The sequence below is a fragment of the Chaetodon auriga genome, chromosome 6, assembly GCF_051107435.1.
Source record: "Chaetodon auriga isolate fChaAug3 chromosome 6, fChaAug3.hap1, whole genome shotgun sequence".
NCBI lineage: Eukaryota > Metazoa > Chordata > Actinopteri > Chaetodontiformes > Chaetodontidae > Chaetodon > Chaetodon auriga.
The window spans coordinates 17228858-17254442 of record NC_135079.1 but is presented as its reverse complement, the minus strand read 5'-3'; the positions used below and the strand labels follow the sequence as shown (position 1 = coordinate 17254442).

General features: G+C 40.4%; 1 protein-coding gene across 2 annotated transcripts in view; it reads left to right on the top strand.

The window, feature by feature from the left end:
* Window positions 1-280: 280 nt before the first annotated feature.
* Window positions 281-25585, top strand: part of lrrc4ca (leucine rich repeat containing 4C, genome duplicate a) — a 162119-nt gene continuing 136814 nt past the window's right edge. For both annotated transcript variants that reach the window (XM_076733482.1, XM_076733483.1), the window contains exon 1: window positions 281-988. The gene's annotated coding sequence lies outside the window, so the exon portion shown is untranslated. The remainder of the gene's footprint in view (window positions 989-25585) is intronic.

Below are 25585 nucleotides of genomic sequence, written 5' to 3'. Positions count from 1 at the left end.
TTAAAAAAAACCCTGATCAAATTCAAGGAGCACAATCACGTCTTTAAGGAAGACAGCCTATTTGTATTCTAGGCTCCCACTGTGTCTCCTCACGTGTGACTGAGTGCAAGTGAAAGAAGGAGAGTGAGCAAGGAGGGAGGAGGGCAGAAAGAGAGAGGGAGTGTATGAGAGAGAGGAAGGATGAATCTAATGCGTTGCAGCAGAGAACTGTGACAGACCAGGCATTTATTTGAGCAGAGACTGCTGCTGTAGCAGGAAGGACGCAGCGGCAGCGGCAGCGGCAGCGGCGGCGGCACTGCTCCATCACTCAGTGCCTCCACCAAAGCTGGAGACAAGGTGGACACAAAGAGGCGGAGGCGCAGGGGATACACGCCGGGAGCACAACACCTATTCAATGCCACCAGCGATATGATTTGTGGAATACTATACTGGCTTTTCCAGCTTTGCCTTGCAGCATATCAGTTCCCTCTTCCTCCTGATACTCTTCAGTCAATCTCTTACCCTTTTCCGTATCTTGATTTGAAGGGGTATTCATGCCAAGGGAAAGTGTGGCTTGAATGAGAATCAGCGTGGGTCTCTCTACAGGTCAGACATTAGCACCAGCAGAAGACTCAAGAGGCATTTTGCACATTATGCAAATCTCCTGAGTACTCCTCTGCGATCTCCAGGGGTTTTATCACAGCTCTGTCTCATCCAGTGGAAAGAAGTCAGACGTTACTACAGGAGTTACTGCCGTGGAGAAGTACATATGAGAAGTTGTTCTCCAAATAGGCCTCAGCTTTTCTTTTTTCTTGTCCTGTATGGCTATTGAGTTTTTGGGTCAATGTGGGAGTGAAACGAAGACAAGAAAAACCGAAGAGCAAAAGTAGATTTGCTTTCTAAAAAGAAGAAAACCGCTACAAAATTCTCCTTTGCTTCAATTCCACCGTTGGTGATTCTTGTTTATTCCACCTGAATGGCAACCAGGACCATTTTGTGAAGCCTACTGGTGAGTAATAGAAGTTTCCAACCTTCTCACACACACACACACACACACACACACACACACACACACACACACATGTTTTCTGACTCGCATCTCAGATATTACTGTAAAACATTGTGCAGTGCTGCTTTCTAGCCAAGCATTTCTTACCCATTGACCTCACAAGATCTGATATCAGACAAGAAAAAATACTAATTTGCAACACCTGGCAGATTTCATCATGTATTCTCCCTCCAGATTGTTATCAGTGTATTTATTCTTTATATTTTTAAAACCTGTTTTTTTTTTTCCAACTCTGCAATTACAGTTATTCTGTCATCCTTGCAGCCCAGACTGCAGGGATTGATGCCATACAGTTACACTAACATAAAAATGACAGGCTAACTGATGCATAGCAAGGCTTCTCCACTGAGATCAACTTGTTGTAATTTTGTTGCTAAACTACAGTTCCCCTCTGCGAGAGTAATCATGCAATCTGTCAGGATTGACATTAACATAATTCATTACGTCAGGTCACTTCACACTTAAGGTCATTTCACACTTCAGGTGTTGAATAGCTAAGTCCAGATTTGTTTAGCTTGTCCTTCAGAGTTCTCTGCTGTTTGCCCCTGCATATAGCATGTTGAATGCTACTCCTGCACTGTCAGAGCTGTGCATAGTGAAGCAGTGGTGAAAGCATACAGTTCATTATAGAAGAGATCAAAGTGTATCTGAATGACTAAGGATATTCAGCATGTTAAATACCATCACTAAATGCACCACGAGGCATGTTTTAGGTTGATGTCAAAAGGCACGTCGTTGGAACACTTGCTGTATGAATGCGTGGACCTCTGAGAGATTTACTGCTTTTCCCAGATGAATATTGGCTCTACTGGAAACACATATGCCTCTTTGCTGTCTTCCAACATCATCAAAAGGCCTGGAATCTATATTCAGGCGTCTTAGTGTCAATAACGGGTCCCTGCCTCTTGTTAAGTCTTGTCTAACCTCTCACTGTATCAACTATAATTACACATTACCATAATTGTCAAGTACTAAACAGACTGAGAATCAAGTACACCATACACTGGTGGCCTGTGTCCTACAGGACTGGAGTACTGGTGGTGGGCGGTTTCTATTTACCGCAATCACACTACTCTGTCACCCACAGGCCTGTTGAGATAAGAGGGAGCATTGCACACACATTTAGATTACACCATCATCTGTTTGTATGCAATCAGGGCCTCTGAGATTCTGGACAAGCGCTGTACCCCTGAGAGAGCATGTGGTGATGAGCCATGTGTGCACAACCCTTGATGCCACTTGTGATTCTCGAAGCAGTGACGTGATGATGAAAGGCTGGTAATTGCTGCTGATTAAGATGTTAGAAAAAGCATTCACCCATGCATAATGAAATTATATGCGTCATCAAAATCAGAGCAAACATACTTCAATTAGTTCAATTGATGAAGTCCTTCCATCAAGACGGGATCACTTGAAAAAGTGAGCAGAGTTTGATTCATTCACTCACCATTCATCATGGAAGGATGTGTGTCGCATGCCATTGTGGTAAACAACACGATGTCTGCCTGAATTGAATGCATGGATGATTGTGGCAGCACAGCACAATAATTTACTTGTCACATGGGTTGTTATTCTCAGTTTGCCCTGTTTAGCCATCAGCCAGTACCTCCCAACTGCGTACTCTACGCACAATGGCAAAATAATACTAGACTGCATAATATTGGTTCTATTTTCTTCAAACTGCACTAAACCAGCAGCCCTATGGGGAACTGAGCATGCCAGCATTTTGAAGCTTAATCCAGCACAAATCCCACACCAAAGACATTAGTCTCAGTAGCAAGCATATGTGCTATATATTATTGAACAAGGAAAACAATAGGAACAGCATCAAAAACAAGTGAGAAACAGGAGCACACCGGTGGACCTCTAGAGTGAGCCACAGCTGGCTTTTACCAAAATCTACTGATGTGTACTCATGTTACAACTCTGACAACTACAAACCAAGCACTTCAAATACAGTAGCAGTCAACTGTTTAGACACACCTTCTCATTCAATAGTTTTTCTTTATTATTTTCAACATTGCCAAGTAATACTGAAGACACCAAAACTATGCAATAATGCATACAGAATTATGAGGCCAACAATAAAATGCAGCAAAGCAAAATAAATTTTAGATCTTAGATTCTTCAAAGTAGACAGCTTTCACTTTGGTGACAGCTTTGCACACAGCAGAGTTGGAATAAATAGATCTGCATTTGATCCAGCACCCACCATATTGTGCATTGGGATGTATGGATCTTTTACATTGTCTTTTGTTCTCTCAGCCAGTTTCATGGGGTAGCCATCTGCAATGGTTTTCAATGAACAGGTGTGCCTTGTCCAAAAATAATTAGTGGAATTTCTTGCCTTAATTAATTTGAGACTATCAGTTGTGTTGTGCAGAGGTAGTGTTGGATATACACTAACCAGCCCAATTTAACTACTGTAGTAATCCATGTTATGGTAAAGGTCAATCAACCTGGAAAATTTCAAGAACTTTGAGGGAATCATAAAGTAACCCAAAAAAAGAAGACCAAGAGTTGCTTCTGCTGCAGAGGATAAGTTCATTACAGTTAACAGCCTCAGAAATCGCCAATTAGCAGCAGCTCATATTAGAGCCCACATAAATGCTTCAGAGTTCAAGTAGCAGACGCATCTCAACATCAACTGTTCAAAAGAGACTGTGTGAATCAGGCCTTCATGGTCGAATTGCAGCAAAGAAACCACTACTGAGGGAGACCGACAAGAAGAAGAGAACTGCTTGGGCAAAGAAACACAAGGACTGGACATTAGACCAGTGGAAATCTGTGCTTTGGTCTAATGAGTACTAAATTGAGGTTTTTATTCTAACTGCTGTGTCTTTGTGGGATGCAGAGAAGATGAATGGACGGTATCAGCATGTGTGGTTCCCACTGTGAAGCATGAAGGAGGAGGTGTGATGGTGTGGGGATGCTTTGCTGGTGACACTGTTGGCGATTTATTCAGAATTCAAGGCACAATTAACCAGCATTCAACATGTCATCCCATCTGGTTTGAGCTTTGTGGGGCCATCATTTGTTTTTCAACAGGACAATGACCCAAAACACACCTCCAGGCTGTGAGAGGGCTATTTGACCAAAAAAGAGAGTGACTGAGTGCTGCATCAGATGACATGTCATCCACAGTGACCTGACCTGAACCCAACTGAGATCGTTTGGTCTGACCTGGGCTGTGTGAATGACAGTCAACAACGGCTCAGCGTGTATGGAAACTCATTCAGGAGTGTTGGAAAAGTGTTCCAGGTGACTTCCTTATGAAGCCGAGTTAAGATGATGGTTGTAATGTGCAAAGCTGTCATCAAAGCTAAAGGTGGCTATATAAACATATTTTGCTTTATTTACACTTTTTTCCTTTCCAAATAGTTCCATATGTGTTATTTCGTAGTGTGGACATCCTCAGTATTAATCTGCAATTGAGGAAATGATGAAAAATAAAGAAAAACTATTGAATGAGAAGGTGTGTCCAAACCTCTGCTGCAATAACAGATCAAATCTTTTTAATTAAAATTAATTCATCAGCCCTTATCAGAATACTTTTACAAAGTTCTTCTTAAAGAAATGCAATTCACAAAGTATTTAAGAACAGATGAAAGCAAAATAAAATGAGTACCTGTCCAGTGTGGAGAATCATACCAGTTCATTACAACTTGAAGGAAAAAAATATTGTTTCAAAATTGATTGATTGTAGTTTTGCATGTAGTTTTTTTTTTTTTTTTTTTTTTTTTTTTTTTTTAAATGAAAAATCACCAATTGTTTTCCAGAGGACCAACCTCCAATTTTGTTTTTCAGGGTTTTATATGATTGTAAAATGAATGTCTTTGGGTTTTGGACGGTTGGTTGCACAAAACAAGCAGTTTGATGATGTCACACACTGGATTTTCTAAACCAAACGATCACTAGAGAAAATAATAGGCAGATTAATCAATAATGACAATAATAGTTAGTTGCAGCTCTGGTTGAAAACATGCATCGTTTTCTGATTTCAGATGTCTCTTCTGTAAGGAAATGTTTCCAGATGTGTGTGTGTGTGTGTGTGTGTGTGTGTGTGTGTGTGTGTGTCTGTGCTATTCTGAAATACCAAATTGACAATTGGGTAAATTGTGTGGGTAGGATGTGTAGTAAAATCACTCAGCAGGCTTTTGACCTGTTCCGTCAACAGTTTCATGAGATGTGCAGTTCATTCAGTCACTGTCTCCTCAGACTTACACTCGTGGCTGTTTCCGTGCACATCTCAGTGCTTATCTATGCACTACACTTTCCCCCGGTGAACAGCAAAGTGGCTGGTATCGCAGACTGTCAGGGAGCTGGAGACAGAAAGAGCGAAAGAGAGAACTGACCCCTTAACTCCTCTTTTCTATGCCTTGCTGATGATGTTGCCCTCGCCAGCTTGGCAGTTGTAGTGTGGAACAGGCACAGAGAAGTTTGGGAAGCTTACATTGGCAGCTTTGAATATCTCTGTCACTGCAAAAAGTGGTGAAAGTAAGGAAATGTAACCTTTATGCACTGATATGTTTCTCTGAGAATCATGGAGATAAAAGGCTCATTGGAACCACACTGACAACTCCTGTAATATGTGCATAATTGACTATTTTCTGTCACTGATCAGGAGCTGAACTGTACATGTTCAAGCGTCACTGTGCAGAATGATGTCTGTGCAGATCTTGACACTAGACGGATGTTTTCACCTTCATCTTCTGAAAGTGGAAACTTTCTCTGTTCTCACAGGAAACCCAATTTCAAGGGGCGGGCTTATGAGCCTTATTGGTGACATCACAACTAGTTTGGACACCAATCCTGGTCCAATATTCAGTTTGCACAAGTGCGATGCAGAAACTTGAAGCCTCCAGTGCACAAACACTGAGAATTGACCTCTCAATGAAGCAGGAGACATCTAGTGTCCAGCAGTTAAGCTTTGGAAATGAAAAATAATTACATATTCATAGATTCTTAAATTTTAAATGAGGGAGAAGGAGTATGTGTCATTTTAAGCATTTTAACACGATAAGTGAACTTTTTTTGTGTGGAAAAACCATATCAGACACAAATTATTATTGAAAGTAGAGCATTTTATATACATCTTAAAACATGTCTGGAGGGGATCTTTAAAGCACCATTTATGCTTGTCATTTAATGTTTAATGTGTTTTATTATTTTATTTCCACTCAGCCATATATATGCTTCACCACTATCCACTAAATGTAAAGATGTTGAAAGTCTCTGCATCTATCAACAACTATAAGTGCATGACCCTGAAACTGGGTACAAACCACTTACCCACAGGTTCTGCTTGGATGGAGGGAAGATTACAGATGTGTTTTTAGCCATGCTTGCGTCATGGCTTTTGTGGTGGTGATGTTGGTGTGTCAGTTGGTGAACTGGTGCACCACTTTGGTCTAGATGGAAATATGTCAGCTACTGGATGGATTGACATTTTATACAGACACCCACGGTCTGCAGAGAATGAATGCTGACTTTGATGATCGCTTGACATTTCTGTTAGCGCCACCACCACATTTTTGTACGTATGCTGTGAAAGTCTCAACAGGTACCAGATGGATTGGCAGAAAATTTGGTATATTTGGCAATCCTCTGACTTTTCCTTCAGCACCATCATTTGATATGTGTGAGTGAAATGTTTCAACAAGAAAAATGACAGCACTAATTGTTTGTTCAAAAAACTTTATTTGAAGGAAACACACTACAGCGACAATGCATTTACATACATGATTAAACTCAGTAATAAGAGTCTGTGAAATTCCATCTCATCATGATTATGTTGATCAGCTGCTGCCATCCTCCTGGGGTAAACAAACACCGCACCTGCGGCATTTTTGTCGGGTCCCTAAGCAGCCACTGGACCCCAATCCTGTTGCAGCCCCCTAACTCGGTTCTGTTCGACAGACAGTCTTTTCACACGTTGGCCAGATTGTTCATTTGAAAATCTAAACCAAATGAGACATGTCTAGAATCTGAACCTACTAGGAGTGGTCTTCCCTATGCTAATGCAGACAACCCTGAAAAAGGTCTCTTCCCCAGACATCCTTTGTACCTGCTGCCATCTGGAGTAGACATTTCAGAGTGTGAGCATGTCAGCACAGGTCAGGTCTGCCCTAATTAGTATTTCATCATAATTACAGCAAGACTGCAGACTGACAGCTCTATTTAAATTGGTGCAATGCTGCAGGTAGATAGAATGAATGGAAATATCACTCTACCATAGTGGGAGACATCACTCAAGGCTGGTAACATTCCATTCCCGGATCTTTAAGGTATTTTTAAAAGACAGAAAACACGCAGTCAAACTGTGAGAGATTTTTTTTATTATGCCTGCAAATGAAACACAATGTGAAAATGAATAAATTATTGGGAAATTGAAGAAGAGGAAAGAAAAATAGCTCGGTGATTTTTTTGTAACCAGAATAATATTTGCTGATTTGAATAGGTGGCTCTGCAGACATACTGACACACTGACTATTCCTCAGTCTGTTATAAATTTACAGGCAGAGCGAAAGTAGACAGTTGGAGAAATTTTCTTTATGCAATATGTGACAATGAATTAATGAATTCAACTGATGAAAACCCAGCAAACTCAGGGAGAAAGAGCAAGTGGATGTGTCTAATTTTGGTCAGAGTTAAGCACCAGCCTTGCATAGTTTGGTACAATCTGGAATAGAGGCAGAAGCAGGATGAATGCATTGTTAGTGGGAGGAATATATTATCAGCAGATGAAGTTGGGGCAGGCTTTCATGGTGTCCAATCACATTAACTCCTCTCATTTGGTTTAAAAGCAGCAGACAGTTTCTTAATGGGGAAGTAGAAGAGGCCAGACCAGCTTCTAGAAGAAAGGTGTTCAGTAGTCCAGGAGGAGATATACAGAATCCCAGATATGAATTTACAGCACCCCAAATGTGTTGTCATGGGCCTCTCAGTCTTATGCAAATTTTATTCATATGACATGTAACTATTCCGCATCAGATGGAAGATCAGTGGCGATGTTTGGTATATAAGGAAAGTTATGATTTCATATTACACTTTCAAAGTCTACCGAACATGTCACTCCTCTGCTGATTCAGCTACATTGGCTCCCTGTGTCACAGCGGATTAACTTTAAAATCTTACTATTAACATTTAAAGCAGCTCCATAATCTATCCCCTGTTTATCTCTCAGACCTCCTTCAGACTTACAGACCCTCTCGCTCCCTGCGGTCCGCATCTGCTGGCACTACCAGCCATCAGCCTCAGCACAATCAATGCTCAGGCCTTCTCTTATGCTGCACCCAAACTTTGGAACACCCCTCACCCTCATGTCCACATGCTGGACTCCATTACAGAGTTCAAAACTGTTTTTAAATCCAATGTCTTTGAAATACTTTGCTCACTTTAACTGCATCAGTTGCATCCGATTTTTCACTACAATATTGTTTCCTAAGTAATTTGTTGAGCTATGCGATGTTGCTTACTACATGCTGTACTGTTAACTGTACTGAAATTATATTTCTGGTGCTTGATTGTTCATCGTGTGCTTTATTACCAACTGTGCTGATGTTTCATTGTTTATTGTATTGTATGTTCGGACTGCTTGCTTGCTGGAGTCACTAAGTAATTAAAAATTCTGCAGCTTACTTTTAGCAAATACATATGTGTTTTTAGAAATAATAAAAAGTAGCTTACACATTTCATTCAGCAAAATTCACAAATTATGGCTTTGTGATTATGCATTTACACGCAAGTGTGGAATAACTTCAATCATTTGTGGATTTTTTTAATATTCAAACAGGATACTTAATGGTGTTATATTTTTTTAAGCATACATTTTGATTTGAGGGCTTACATGCTTTTTATCGCATTGCATGCATGTGCAGATATGCTAGGGTGAAAAATGAAGATAACCAAACCAAAACCAACCCCTCAATATACACCCCACAGTGATTATATTTTATCACTGCTTGATGAGATAACAAATGAACCAAAGCCTAACTGGCCCAAGTGGTGCCATGCCACTGCAGTATTTACAAAACCTCTGGCAGCCTCTCATCTCCTGGCTTTTGGCACAGCTCTAGTGGAGACTTGCAGCCAATCTGCAATGTTAAAAATGGCCTTATATGTTCAGTTGTAATTAAGGTGCCTCATAGTAAATATGTCCATATATAGCTAAGTATGTGTTGGCTGACCACAGTATATTAGCACAGGGGTAACATCCTCATAAAACTACTGTATGTTCATCCTTCAGAGGAAAGCAAACAATCAATTTTTCAAGAGCAAAAGAGGTGTTGCGGTAAGTAAGAGTACAGGTACAACAATAACTTTATATTCTGATCGTAATACTATTGGCATAGTAATAACTTCTGCAGATAATAAATACTGTGATATGTGTTATTTTGATACTGGGGCTGAATGTCATAAACATTGGCAGTTTGTCTTATATAAGGGTCAGACTGCCAGCCAACAGCCACCTGTAAGTACTGTAAGATATTGTAATGAGGCTTAGAAAGTCATTCATTTCTCAGCAGAGAACTGCTAGCAGCTTGAAACATATGGAGGGAAAATCGCAAACCAGTGTTGCTGGCAATTCAGCAGTGATTATTAAGGAACACCTGTTTAGCTGGCTGGCAAGGCGACTCAGGGTCCCGCTGAATAGCAGCAGGCTAATGAAGGTCTTCTCAGCTTAATTGTTTGGGCTATAAATAGTGACGGATAGAGGGATAGAGTGCGGCACCACTCTCATCCATTTTTTGCCATACATACAGAGAATGCACTATCAGAGGTTTGTTGTTGTGGGCTGTGAATAGGGCAGAGGAGGCAACTGTGTAATTGCCAGCATTAGCAATTACAAAACACTCATTAACAGTAAACTGTAAAATTTAACTTTGGTGAAGGCATACATGCAGAGAGTAAGGGTTGCCTTTTTAAGCATGAGAGAGACCAAAATTCTCCAGTAAACATCTTAGGCATGTTAAAGCGCCATTATAACAGATAAAACTGCATTTGATTACAAAGGTGAAAAACAGCTTTTAGATTGCACCGAAGGCCTAGTAAAGGTCTTCCTCATCAGCAATTCAAATCATGGCCAAAGTGATTTCTTCTTGCGTTGGCCTACGCAGTCCCCAGCTCACATATTGCATTTGCTCTGACAGAACCTCATTTTAGGGAAAATTAAATGCAGAACACATCACTAATTGCAACATTACCCATAACTATATCTCCAAAATGACTCTTTGACAGAAGAACTCAATGAGAATAAAGCAGGATCATCTGATTTCCAGTTAAATTGCATTTGAAGCATTGCCACTGCAGTGTGCGCCCTGCTGTTCAGGGGTCACCTTCATTGATGTTGTTCAAATGAGTTTGGCTGGCAGTGTTTTCCAGGTCAACCCTTTGGAGAGAGAGGGGGTTGATAACTTTCACAAGCCTTAAAGTTTCACAGCAAGCATGAAAAGAATTACATCATTGAAATGTTGTTTTTCAGGAGCCAAACAGAGAGAACAATAAGGCTAAAACTGCTTTTGTTTCTTCAATTGCTTTTACTGACTTCTGAAAATTGAAAAGTTCTTGGATCAAAAATGCCCTTTGCTCAACCAAAATAACTTTAAAAATGACTTAGGGATCAAATAGTGCGCAAATGAATCTTTATTTATCATCATTTATCTTTATAAATCATTTAATGTATGTCTTTCGTTGTCAAATATAATACATTCATACAACAGAGTACACATACTGAACACTAAATTAAGACTGCTATGAAATATGGTGCTTAGTTGCATCAGGGTCGTCAGCTTTGGAGCTGTAAGCGAGAAAATCATATGATTCGCTGCAACTGAAGCAGAAAATGCACAAAAAAGACTGTCACCAGAGTCCATCAGGGCCTGAGCTGCAAGAGCAAGCTAATGTCACCTTGCCTGCGCCTGAGCTCCGACGTGAGGCCACCAGCATGGTGCACAGTATCAGGAGGAAGCACGATTATTATAATATATTCAGGGTCTGCATTTGGATTGGGGCCAATTGCCTACTGATTCACCAGGAACCTCCACCGGTGTCACATTACTGCACTACAGATGAATATGCAACCACTTCGCTTATCATGGTCAAAGTCTTCAGATCACCATACCACTTTCATTTAGCAGGAGCCTGTTTTACCTGGAGTTTGCATTCAGCAGATCCTGTTTTTCTAATCAGTATTACATTACTAGCCTTTAAAAAGTAGATCATAGTATATATGATCAGATATAACTCAACAAACTGTGTTCAAAGTAAAATATAGAAGACAACGTTGGGACGTGCAAACGGCAAAGAGAAAGGATTCAACGCAATCACATCACTGACAATGATTGAGCAGTTTTCGGTCAAGGAGGAAATTTAATTAAGCACAGACAATAAGGTCTACACGGCACTTTGTTTACACATATTCTACAATAATCTGCAGCGGTGGGATAATTAAGATACCCCAGCCACTGCAACTATTACAATGACTTTTCCAAATGCTTTAACTTAACTAAAGCCACAAGCTGAATGCTATAAGGGGTTGCATACGTTTGTTTCCTTTGTGTTTTAGATTGCTATTTGCAGCTTCCTAAAAAAAGGGGGGGGGGGACAGTTGATTCTATCCCCTTTGTGTCATCTGAAAAGACAGACAGTGTGACTGCTGATCTCGGTCTGTACTTAAACGGGAGGAGCAAAGTGAACCACACTCCGCACATTTCTGACGTCAGCTGTGGCACCCGAGCGATCCAACAGCAAGAGCTAATTCCAAACTGATTGTTAAAGAAGACAATACAGATTATGGATTCTCTGTTGGATACCTATTTAGGCCAAGTTGGCTGTCTCATCAATTGCCCGAAGCAACTGAGTGATTTGTCATAATCCTGCTTGGATTTCTTTCTTTCTTTCTTTTCTTTTTTCTTTTTCCTTTCCTTTTTTTTTTTTTATTTTTTTATGCAGTCTGTCTTTTCAATCTCCGTTTCTATAGTGGAAATGCACTTATGCCACAATAAATTAATTTAGACTGCTGTACTGTGTTAGGGACTAAGTGAAGTTAAAGATTATATAATGAGTCTGTATGTCAACATAACGAAGATGGTGGTTTGGTTTTTTGTGCCTCTAGTAATATTTCTTCCTTAAGCCTGAAAGCATCTTTATGCAACTGTAGGATTATTAGCTGGCTTTCTAATCCTTCTAACTATCTACAGTCTACAGTTTCGGTTCATGTTAACAGCCTGTTGTTGTGTTGATATATCTTTTTTGGGGGGTTCCTGGGGGATTAGTGTTACCATATAACTGCAAGCTCTCCCGGTTAAGATCAACGTCTTCTCTCTCTCCAAATGTCCTGTCACTCCCTACAGTTGATTGTCAAATAAACAGAGTCAGATAGGGTTTCTCCGAGTCAAATCAATTGGAGTCTGTCAGCTTTCACTACATCTTGCACAACTTAAGCTTTCTACCATTTTGCTTTTCCCATTGGAAGTATTATAGTGATTAATAGCACCCACTAATAGCGGCATTTCCTCTCAGGTCACTGCTTATGTTTTGAAACTCAACATATTCTCAAAAGATAAATTTAGGGGCTGGAAGGAACTACTGTATTATGCACTAAAACAAACTCGAGTAACAACAGAATGAGAATGAAATAAACACTCCTCCTCCTCTCCTGTCACTATTACATCTACTAAAATATGAAAGGCCCTCACAAACACTCAACCACACACACACACACACACACACACACACACACACACAGGGTGAAGAACATGACTAAAGGATACTACGCCTTCTAACGCTGTTGTGTCAGAACTGACCCTGAACATTCTCCTACAATCTTTTTCTCAGGCTTTTGGTTTTGTATTATGCATGCGTTTTAAACATGCAGGGCTGTGTGAGGCTGGTCTGCATTCCCTTTGATGTTCCCCTCTCTTTTTCTGTCTCCTGATGCAAGTGTACTGTTATCCTGTAGGTACAGATATGTGGCATATCCATACTTAACTGTGTAAACAGACAACATTTTAAGTGTTTTATTTTAAATGAGCAGTCTCTGGTGAGAGCAGTAATGAAGAATGAACAGCAATTAAATGTAATAAATTTCAGTCAGCTGTATTCTGCAGAACTGATTTTTTTTTTTTTGTATATATGACAGTCATGATCTTGCAGCTCAACCCCACTGTCGAGGACCGTGTTCACACTCTGGAAGCTTTATCAAGTAAAAAACATTTTTCTGCTTTGAGTCAGTGAGTGAAGTGATTTGCTCTTTATTTCCCCACTTACAGAAGAAATAAGAAAAAAATAAGTCAATTCATTTATGAGATGCGACCAATAGAGAGCAAATTTAATGACAAAAGCAGGCAGGGAGCTCTTTGTCCTTAGTTTTCTCACTCGCTCTGTGCATGATGGTGTGTGCGCGCGCGCTGTCGATGTTGCCATGTCAAGGAGTTGCTGGCAGGTAGTGGGAGTCAGCCTCCCATTTACAAATGGCCTCTGCCTCCTCTCTAAGCCCCCCCTGTCAAAAGCAAGAGTTTGCAATCAGTTACTAACTATACTAACTATCATGAAGAATAGGAAGCTAAATATTTCCGGATTCTGTGTGGGAGAGAATAAATACATGGAAAATTGAGAAGTGTGCCACAGGGTATGTCTGTCACCCATGGAGGAGTGTGTGATGTTAAGCAAAATGCCTCAGGAAACTCAAAACACCATACTCTCGAGTATCGGGGTCCAGTGGACTTGATCATTTCACACAATTCACTAATGCTGATGCAGTAATTAGATTATATTTCTGTTTATTTTGTGTTTCGAGCATGACTCAAGAAACACTTTTCTAGCTGTGAATGTCATAATTTTTACAATTAAAAGCACACTAAAAAGGAGCAACGTGAGGAATTAATTGGCATGTGGCGGGGACATTGCTGATTGCAACCAACTGAACAGCCCTCCTTGTCTCATATTCCATTACTGTGGCCATGAAAAACAGAAAAGGCCTCTTTAGAGCCAGTGTTTGTGTCGAAATTGTGTCATGGACTAACAGGGTTAAACCCAATCGCAGACCAAATGACAGTGCTGGTGCAATACAAGATCTGTATTAACTAAGGTGACTAGACAAAGACTCACAAGCAAGGAGGCAGGCGAGAAACAAAACCAGAGTAAAGAGTCCAATTAGGCAAATAAATCCACCAGAAAACTCAAACTGAAAGGAACACATGACACCAGAAGGAACGAAGGCAAACCGACAAAGACTGAGGGAAACACATGGACACAGGTGAAAACAACCATATAATTACAGAGGCGGGAAAACACAGGAAGTAAAGCAAAATGTGACACGAGGAAAACCTTCGACATAAAACAGGGCGGCTGTGGCTCAGGAGGTAGCGGCCATCTGCCAATTGGGAGGTCGGTGGTTTGATCTCCGGCCTCGGCAGTCCATATGCCGAAGTATCCTTGGGCAAGATACTGAACCCCAAAACTGCCCCCGATGCTGCACCATCAGTGTGTGAATTCATATGTACGTCGCTTTGGATAAAAGCATCTGCCAAATGACCATTTGTAATTGCAATTGTGATTGTAATTGTAAAACAGGAAATAACAAAACTAGACAGACCGGCTAATGGCAGTTTGGTTTGTCCATTCTGGGCTTCTGTAGAAACGTGGCAGTGCATCATGGCCGATTCTGTGGAAGAGGACCTGCTCCCTCTGTAAATTTAAAGAGCTAGAGGTATCAAAAAACAACAATTCTTGTTTTCATTCCATCATTATTTCATTTAATGCTTACATTTCTGCAAATTGACCCCCCTAAATCCCGCACAATGGTCTGTCACAACACTCAAAACAAAAGCCCAGTTACAAAAAATGATGACAAGGTGAGAAATCAAAAAAGAAATCATACATAGAGCAGTTAACTATAAAAGATACAGTATACAATCACTATGTGGTACAATTTGTTGTAGGGGGGGCACAATGATGAAAGACATAAAAAACACTGTACTATATGTGTGTGCGTGTGTGTGTGTGTGTGTGTGTGTGTGATACTGGATAAATTGCATGTACAATTTATGTAAAATATGTACAGTACAGTAGAATGACGCAAATGCTTGTTTGGATAACAGCGATATAAAAGAAACATGGTGCATGTGTCTGAAATAAACAGCTTTTTCAGAACAGTGAGGCGCAGTATGCACGTCTGTGTGTGTGTGTGTACAACCTCATGTATCGTCTGAGTAATTCATTCCGCTTCTGTGTATGTGTTATTCTGTTTAAATACACGTGTTGAGGGAGAGAGGCAAAGATGCAGAGGGTGGGGGAGGGCATGCACAGTACATAGCTACTAAAACCTTGACTAATGAAGCTTTAATCTGCACCCATTTCCACACTGAATTTACAGCCAGACCCACTCCAGGGAATCCAAAGAGTTTCACGCCTCAGCCAAAGACGGCCGTCTTGCACCATCATAAACACACAAGTTGAATATAAAAATAGAAAAGGTTAATTTATTTAATAGTTTTTAAGTTAGTTTTATTTGAGCTAGCTCTGGTTTGTAATGTCTTACAAACTGCATTGTTATTATTGCTCATTAGATGTATTGGTATCAATTGCAAATATTGGCCTTATAGCTCTATTTTACTACGAAAAGAAACAAAGAATGAAATTAAACTTCATCAGCTGTCACCAGCTTTTATCATAGCTTTAAGACCTTCTAGTTAATTAATTGTCAATATCTCATTGAAATCTTGAGATTTTTTTTTTTCTTGTCAAAACCACAGAACTCAATACCCACTTGTTTGATCCTTGCACATCATCAAAATGCTATAATTTGATTTTGATGGCAAATAAGTCCATAGTAGGAAAGCCATGAAGAGCTCCACTGAATCCACCAACTCTATTGTGTAAAATGTGTACAACCTCATTCAGCCCATTAATTAAAGCTGCAGAAAGTTGTTGAATGCTGAACTAACAGGGCCTTTATTGACTAGAAAAGGTTGCAAGGATCTGCCTCATCTATAGGAGTGGAATAATGCAGTGTTTCTTTACATGTAACAATCACCCACATGCTTTCTCACCCTCCGCCTCCTCCTTCATCTTTCCTGTCAGTTATTAATAAAGTGTGGTTTGACATTTGGGAGTCCTGATATGGAGAGTAAATCTGCTCGTTGTTATCATCCACCGCTTGTTGTGCCTGCACAGTTGTCTTTAGTACCACAGACAGTGCAAGAGCGATTGCGACATCCGTACTGCCTACAGGAAAGACCTCAAGGCCAAGTGATGAAGGGTTGCTTAAACTTTGGCTGCCAAGCGTTCTCCATCTGTGATACCAAGCCTATTTTCTTCCAGTTGAGATAGAACTGTGTGACTTGATGACCTGCACCTATTTTTCACCTAATCCTCTGCCATCCCTATAGAGTAATGTGCAGATGAAACACTTTGTCGCCCCATTCTGCTTCCTCGCCCTGTCAACATGGCAGCAGCCACGTCAATGCAGAAAACTAAGGCTGACAGCAGGGGTTGCGATATTGACCCAAGTAGAGAGCGTTGACAGAGGTTCAGTGATGTCTCATGATATAAACCATCTGATGATTAAGGTGAAAAAAGGAAGTGTTACTACTTGTTTGGCTAAACTAGTTGACCATACAACCAAGCTGTTACAAAAAATAACTGGGATACAACTAGGCAGGGGAAAGTTCAGCATCAGGACGTAATGTGCACACAGTTTTCCACTCACAGGAAACAGAGTGCTGCAACAGTCGCAGCAGCACAGTCTCAGGCCCAGCTCTAATGGAACTGTGGCGAGCACCATGGACAGCTCCCTCACTGCTGACAGTCAAGGTCCAGAGAGCTCCACAAGTCACGCTCCGCACAAAGTTATCTCCTAAAGCTGGGCAGACACTGTGCATTTTTATTCATGTTTTACTCTGTGTTAACTCATACTACACTTTTTAATCTGCCTTCTCTGCATGGCCAGAACCTGTGACTTTCATGCTTACGTGAACACACCGATGAATCAGCCCTAACGTATCTGCTCACAATGAAAATGCACCATGTGAGTTTTGTCCACTGGAAGTTCCAAAAAAAGCTTATTCAAACATATTGGCCCCGTGTCCTCAGTGTTGATAAAAAAACAGAAAAGAAGCATTATTTAGTGCAATTCTACTATGAATGGAGGGTAGAGAGAGAGAAGAATAAAAGACAAATATGGAATATTCAGACAATATCACCTATTCTCCGGCAAAGTTCAGTTTTGCTTCACAGAAGTCTCAGTCAAGGCAACTGTTTTTATCATAACATATACTGATACAATAATATGAGGACAAGCTCACGACAGTTTAAAACAGATCTTTTCACAGAAGCCTTGTGGGATATCAGACCTTGGGATTACTCAAACTGCAACAACCAATTTGGGGCTAAAATCAGCCAGAATCTGTGCAGATTTCTAGGGTGAAACCAGATGTTGCTTCTCAAATCAGATCGAAGGAGTCATCATAATTATTCAGTTAATTTCCTACTTGTATACTTTTGTGCCTTTTTAAATGCATATTAAGCATTGTTACTGGTGCTGGGGCAGTAAGGGCAGTAAGAGCGACTGGTTGCTTAATGCTTCCTTTTCTAGTTTTACACAATTATGTGATCACAGAATTTTTCATATAAAAAGGTTTTTTTTTCACCATGAAAACAGTATAGTATTAATGTGTTTGTGTAGCAGCCTATTCTCTTTGCTTTTGTTAGATTTTCTCTTTGGTAACTAATTCTGTGCATTTTGGTTTTCTAAATTGGTGAAGAAATATGTATTCTAATAGTGCACAATATATACCTAATAGAAATTTAATTTTGTTTAGCCCTCTCTCACCTAGTGTGGAAGTGCCTTGAATGGTGGCCTTAATTGTAAACTCTCTTACAACACAGCTGTGTATGTTGGTATGATTACAGTAAGTGCAGCAATCTTACTTTGCTCCCTTAAAGCTGCAGTAGGTAAGATCGAGAAGAGAGCAGACTTAGCAAACTCAGCCAACTGCACACATTTACTGGTCTTATTTAGTACAATCCATTCATAATTATCATGAAAAAAGAAAGTGAGGATACAGAAGAATGCATGTTGACAAAGACCAGCAAGAGCGTCCTGTGTAATCGGGTATATTTGTGTCTTGCAAGTGTGTAGCACAGAGTGGTCAGTGTTAAGTTTATATTCTATATATTAAAACTTGCTTGTGTCACAGGAGCTGGCAGTTGTCTTTATCTTGGGTATGACAAGCAACAAAGTCACAGAGGGATTTATTCATTTTATGAAGTGTCTTTTCAGTGTTATCCCAATTAAAAACACTGATGGATTTTAAACAGCAACTGTTTTAATTCACCATTTTAGGATTTTTTTTTTTTTTTTTTTTTTTTTTCGCTTAAGTTGCAGAGAGCAAATTGTGAATAAAGCTCTTTATTGAGGTAGTGTGGCAGTCTAAAACTGCACTTTTGAGAGAGAAAGCACCGCATGGATCCAAGATTAATCCCACTCATATTCACATACTGTGTGGAGTGGTACCAATTATTTGAACATGTTTGATAAGGGCCCACATTAAAAGGCAACAAAGATGTTATGTAAGGGGGTCCAAAACCAGTAAGGGCCTTATAAAAAAAAAGAATACCCAGTGTCTCTCACAGGGAGAGAGGGCGACCCAACCTTAGCGTACAGCTCACAATGATGACTATTTTAAATATGGCCAGTAATAAATCTTAAGGCAGAGTGATAAACAGCATCCAAGGGCTTCAGAGTCACAGCTGAAGCATACATGTATAAAATGTCACCGTAGTCCAAAACCGAGAGGAGTTGCCTCAGTAAGCACCTTTCTACAATCCTACTAATATTTTATTCCCGTAGGAGAAACCATTTTTTTCATAAATACATTCAGTTCCAAGATTCTTGTACTGTAAGACTCTTTCAATATTTATACCGTTCTTGGTAAAGATGATGTGATTACCATAATCCATATTTTTTTTAGCTCAAGAGGAAAAACATGAAGTTAATTTTATCTGCATGAAGAACTTAAGAAGAATTTATGCTTACTGAGTGCAACTTGTGACTCACAAGTAACACTGATGGGGCTTAACTGAGGAATATACATTACCTGAGTGAACAGACCAGGTCCCAGGAAGGAGCCCTGTTGGTCACCTTTGGCAATTTTCTCAAATTCAGGTTTAAGGCTTCCGATAGTGACTCACTGATGTCTGTTTATGAGGTGACTCTGAAACAACGTATAAGCAGTTTCATCGAATCCGACGTTGTGAAGCCTTTTTAAATGCAAAGCATAATCGAATGCATTGAATGCCTTTGAAAGATCCGTAAAAATAGCTGCACAGTGTTTCTTTCTATCCAAAGCTGAAATAATGCTATTTCAGACAAGAGTGGCAGCAGTAACGGTGTTGTGCTTTTATCTGAACCCTGATTGTTGTATGCTTGGAATAGAATGTGCAGACAGGAATAATTGAGGCTGATCATTTACTAGAGATTCAAATAGTTTTGTTCAGCATGATAATTTAGAAATTGGCCTGTAGTTGTTTAGTTTGTTGTTCCACTGCCTTTATGTAAAGGAGTTACATAAGCAGTGTTCCAGACCTTAAAAACTGTACCAGTAAAAAGTAAAAGGTTAAGAATATATGCTATGCTGCTGACTATTGGTGCAGCAAGCTTTTAAACATTTTGATCAAGTTTATCCTTGTCAGCTGAATTATTTTAGTCTATAGCTAGTAATGCATAGACCATGTCATCAGATGTAAACAAGACTAAGTAGATGGTCACTTTTAGGAGAACGAGAACTGTGACCAAGCCCATCAACACCATGGGTGAGGAGGCTGGAATTGTTGATCACCAGAAGCATTTGGGTGTCCACTTGAACAACAGATTGGACTGACTGGAAGGCAAATACAGAGGGGATGGACAGACTCTATTTTCTGAGAAGCTCAGATCTTTCAATGCATGCAACAAGATGCCGGAGATCCTCCACCAGTCTGTGGTGGTGAGTGCATCTATTGTGGTCTGTTGGAGGAGCTGCGTCAGTGCCAGTCATTCACAAGGCTGGAACTATCATTGGTCAAAACCTGGAGAAGTGTGAGTCAGTGAGGACCTGGAGGTCACTGAACAAGCTACTCTCTATCATGGACAATCCATCCCACCCCCTCCATGACACATATCAGGGACAGTAGAGCTCATTCTCCAACAGGCTTATTCAGCTTCACTGTCAAAAAGAACGTTTCCTGAAATCACTCTCACCTTTCACTGTAACAGTGTTCAACAGCTCACCTCTGTGGGACAGGTGAACACACGACTGCACTACCATCTGGACATACTGTTTTTATCATAAACACACAGTGGATATTATTCACTGTCATTTTTGCACACCTGTTCTTATTGGTCTTTTTTCTCTTGTTATCGTCTTTGTTTTCATGTATGTATTGAACATATGTTTATTCCATATTCAGTGTCTTGTTCTGCAGATCTGCAATTCTGCTTTTGATTTTTATTGTTACTATTAATCTGTTCTTGATCATGCTGTTGTAACACTTCAATAAAATCTCTGTATCTATGTATGACTCTGTCATGCATATCATTCTGCCGCCATGGCAATATGATGACACTGAACAAGGATCAGTCACTTGCCTCTCATCTAAAACCTTCCTAAGCTGTACAGGCTGCTCCGTGTTTGTTCTTGCTCACTCAGTCTATGCCAGCTATCTGTCCTGTTCATTATTTTGTGCATAACTTATGTAGTATGGAATTCACCGTTTAATGGCGCCCGGCTCAAATGAAACACCCATGGCCCAGAACCCACTGAATTTTGAATGAAAACAAAAGAGGGCCCATACTGGCAAATGAACGGCATGCATTTTGTATTCAACTTTGGCAAGCTAAAGTCCATGCTCATTAGGCCTGTCGCTTTTCCAAAAACTATTTTAAAGCAAAGCCACAAGGCTTCTAAAATAGGTCAGAGAATATGACAGCAGTGGTGATTTTAGAGTTTTCTGGGACCCTAGACAAAAATTCCCCTTCGGCATCCATCGGCATTTTGTTGTGAAATAATATGACACCAACGAATGGAAAGTGTACAAAACAAAAACTTTTTTTTTTTTTTTAAATATCACAATAGCAGAATTTTCTAAATATAAACCTTAAAATTTACGATGTATATACATCCTTTATTTAATAAAGTCTCATTGAGATTAAAATCAAAAACGAAACTTAGAAAACAGGAGTGACATCATAACAAGCATGATAGAGAGGAGGAGAGTACTGAGAGAGCAATACTGTCCTCCTCTGCTGACACTTCACCCATTTATACATGATTTAAAGTGGACTGTTTAGAATATTTAGTTTATCGCTCCAACTCTGCCTGTCGTACTTCAGTTAGAGTTGCTAGCTGAAATTATTGCTTGTGGTCACTCTGGTGAGACATTGCTATGAAGTGGAGTTTGTCAGTCCTTGGGGGTTATGGCCTGGGGCCCCAAGCAGTTGCCTGGCTTCCTTGTTTACATGCTGCATGTCTGCTTGACAGAGGAATGCACTACATCATCCATTCATACATCCAAATTTCAGTTTAATTTAGCAAGTTAAAACAGAATGAGATCATTTGTTTTCTGTTTTTGGGACACACTGAATCTTTTATTTTAATGCTATTTCCCTGGGAAGGTCCAGGGCATGAGGGGAGTAACATAAAATGAAGCCCAAGAAAAAAATAAGCAAGGAAACTGAAGCATATTCATTAACATATCAAGTCCAAAGTGAATAACTTACAACAAATGACAAATGAACATTAACATAAGACACCAAATCAAACAATAAAAACACTAATAAACACCATGAAGCTTTACCAACCACAACACCCACAAGCAACATGTTAGCAACGCACAGATCTGCCAGCACCCTCCCTCCAAAGGGAATGATACTGCCACACCCAGCACACACTTGCACCACGCCCGCAACACACAGACTGATGTCTGTCGAATGGCCCACTAGTTTTTCAAACTCCAAGCTCTGATGAGATGGTAGAAAACAGCTGCCACCAATCAATCACTGCAGCTGCAAGGTGGGGGAGGGTGGTGATGGAGACACACACAGGAGAGAACACACAGTCGTGTATACATAACTTATGGGGACATTACATAGACTTACATTCATTTCCTGGAGAGTTACCCTCACTAAAACCACTACTTGCCTAACCCTAACCCTTATCCTAACCCCAGTCTTCATCCTAAAATTAAATGATTTACATTACGGGGACCTGCATTTTGTCCCCATTAAGAAGGTGAGTCCCCACAATGTGACAGTGCAGATTTATGTCCCCACAATGAGAGTAATACATGGTACACAAAGACACAATGAAACACACAGCACTACAGCACAGACCAAATGCTAAGAAAGCAATATGACTGTGCAACTAAGCCTGAAGCCTACCTGTATGTGGGTCAGTGTATTCTCTCTTGACTCGTGGCCCTAGTTTCATACAGGAAAGACATAAGGCATGGCTGGAAAATGTACTTTCCAGATGCACGGTGATGGTTTTTCTTAACCTGCCCTCATAAAATATTTCAGCGGCTTTCCGTTCGCCAAAGCGGTGCAGGATTTGTGATATATGTGCCAGCCACTGCACACCAGCTCAGGCAAGGTCAACTGAGAATGCGTGCATGTTTTTTGGCCCTCCCACTTCATCTGTCAGAAATGCGCCCACATCCAGAAACACAAACCCCATTTTAAGTGTGCAAAGCTGGTGATGCAAGCCAAAGTCAGCGTGTATGAAGGCATTTTCAGAACACAAGTTAGTGACCAAGACAGAAGCCTAGTCCTAATGCCATAGTGGCAAAATACTGGCAGATCGGCTGATGGATCTGGTACATTTCTTGGCTAATCTAAGATTATAATATGACATAAATGACTTGTATGTTCAATTAAATTGTATGTAGTATTTTTGATATTGCTTCAAGTAGCGGAACATTTCATAAAATGAAACTGTCTTTTGTCCGGCAAAGCAGTGGAGGCGGGGGGAAGGGTTCATTTTCACGTCTGGAACAGACATGAGCAGTGGACCAGTGGGTGATGTTTGGGGAATGCAGCAGCAATATCCAGCCGGTTGAAATGTCAGCAACAGGCAGAAACACAATACTCCCACATATCAGTGCTGATCCCAGTGGGCAATGTAATAGGGCTGCGACATTTAAAAAACAATGCCAGAGAATATCAAGCAACCAAGATGTAGTGGTTAGATCCGACGTCTAACTATGGTCACACTTGTTCCTTTGCCATGCAAAATGCTGCACTGTGATGGCACTTTAATTATTGTTGTTATGAGCCAGTTCTCAATTAAAGAGAGGCACATTCCTGCCCAGTTTGTGTGTTTTCCATAGGGACTAAGAGTTTTTGTTCTCCTGTCTGCCTGTAATAAGGCACACAAAGGCGCCATCAAGAGTGAGGAATATTCATATGACAGTGATGAATGGCTTGTTTAAAAGCATGAATAGCTCTTGACTCCACAGAATACTGGTGTGCCCATATAAGGGGCTTGATCATGTGGCATGTAATTGCTTTGGTAAGAGACAGACATAATTGCAGCTAATTATTTTCTGAATATTGATGAAAACAAGTGTTTCCTAAACAGAGCACCTTTACGTCACTGTGATGGTCGCTTGCTGTATGTTTCTGTCCAGTTGGAAAGGAACTATTCAGCCACCCTATGTGTTCATGAGACTGTGAATTTGGGTGTATGTACAATTGAGCATATGCATGTATACAATCTTGTTTAGCATATCAGAGAAGCAAGAAAGCGATCATCCATGAATCGAACCTAGAGTCACCATTAGTGGCTTTGCTTTCCCTGCCAACGTTATCGATGGCAGACTGAATGTCTCCAAGGCTTCATGCTGTCATGTGCAACAGAATGAGAGACACAGTGTTGTCTGTGAGAAAATATTTCTGTGTTTATCAGTCAGCACAGCTAGCCACAATAAAAGGCATTCTGTTGCATACTGTACGTAAATGTCACGCTGCAGTGCCCCCAACCCCGTCCTGATTGCTTCCACCTGTACTGTCCCCTGTTGTCCCTTTTGACAGAGGGGCTTGACAGATAGATCACAAAGATGCACAATCATTGCATGGTAGGGACTGGGATGGAGTGCACCCATTATTCTAAAGCAAAGCTGTCTGGCGGGGCAAGGCCTGTGCGCCACATGGTGCCGTGATAGATGGGGACCATTAATCAAGGCAGGACGGGGCCCTGAGATTGATGTGCAGAAATTCAAATGCTCAAGCAGCATTTGGAAGATTAAGGCTGTGTGGGCAAGGTTAGGAGGCTACCTTTCTGTTGTGGAGAAACAGGTGTGGTGGTGGTGGTGGAGCCACTGCCCAGCGGTGACATGGGAGGGGCCTATAGGGAATGTTCTGCCCTGTAACTGTGCTGCTTTCAATGCTCTTCCCCCATAAGGCACTCCCATGTTTCATATTAAATCAGATGTCCTACATTTGTCATTGTCCCAGTGACTTTCTGTCCTTCTTGGTGTTGCAGTCTTTTCTAAAGCAGCTGGGATTTATAGTGATATCAAGCACTGATTTTTTATTTATTTATTTATTTATTTATTTATTTATTTATTTGTGTGTGTGTGTGTGTGTGCAAATACATCACCTCTACACATTGTACATTACAGGAGATACTATCAAGTGTCTGTCACAGCAAAGAATAGTGGGGTTTATGCAACTTTCAAAAGAACAGCCAGCTTTAACCTATTTCAAATACTGTTGTTGAATATTGGATTGTACTAGGGCCTTTTATGTTGCTTTTTAAAATACACACAGCAAAATGCTCAAGCTGTCAAAATGTAACAAAACATGAGACATACATTTAAAATTAATCGACAAATCATCATTACCCTCATTGTGCTTAGAGTAATACTACTTCCTTTGCAATACTGCTTTGCTGACAAAGCATCCTGCTCTAAATAGGCTACAGAAATGGATAATGACTGCTGTGAACTTACTAGAAATAGTCATTTTGCACCCAGTTTTGCTTATGTTCATTTGTATCTTAGTAGCAAACTACATTAGTGATAGCGACCTTGTCTTGCAAGAATTAACAGTTGTATTTGGTCATTATTCAAACAAGCAGTAGCAAAGAAGTTGCACACAGCAACATAAACATACTCACAGAAAAACAGAACTCCCTGTGCTTAATAGAAGGTTGCTTTCCATCTGCTGAGTGATTACAGCTGTCTTCTGACTATGCAGTGATACCACTTTTGTTTAATCTAGCACTGCTGTATTTTAGCGTTGTTTTTGGACCTATGGATGTGTAACAGGTAAGGTTAGGACCCAATAGCAGCACTGCCTGAATACGGAAATCTTTTAGAGTCTTAGGTGAGGCTGGCTTGATGTTCCGACCGTTGTAATAATAGTTTAATAATTTGCCAGGTCAACCAATTGGAAGTGCCACTCAGTAACAGATGCAGGAAGGGCAAGGCAACAAACATAGTCAGGTACAGAAGCCTGAGGTAGTGACCGGAGAGCAGAGGAGTAGACGAAATCAA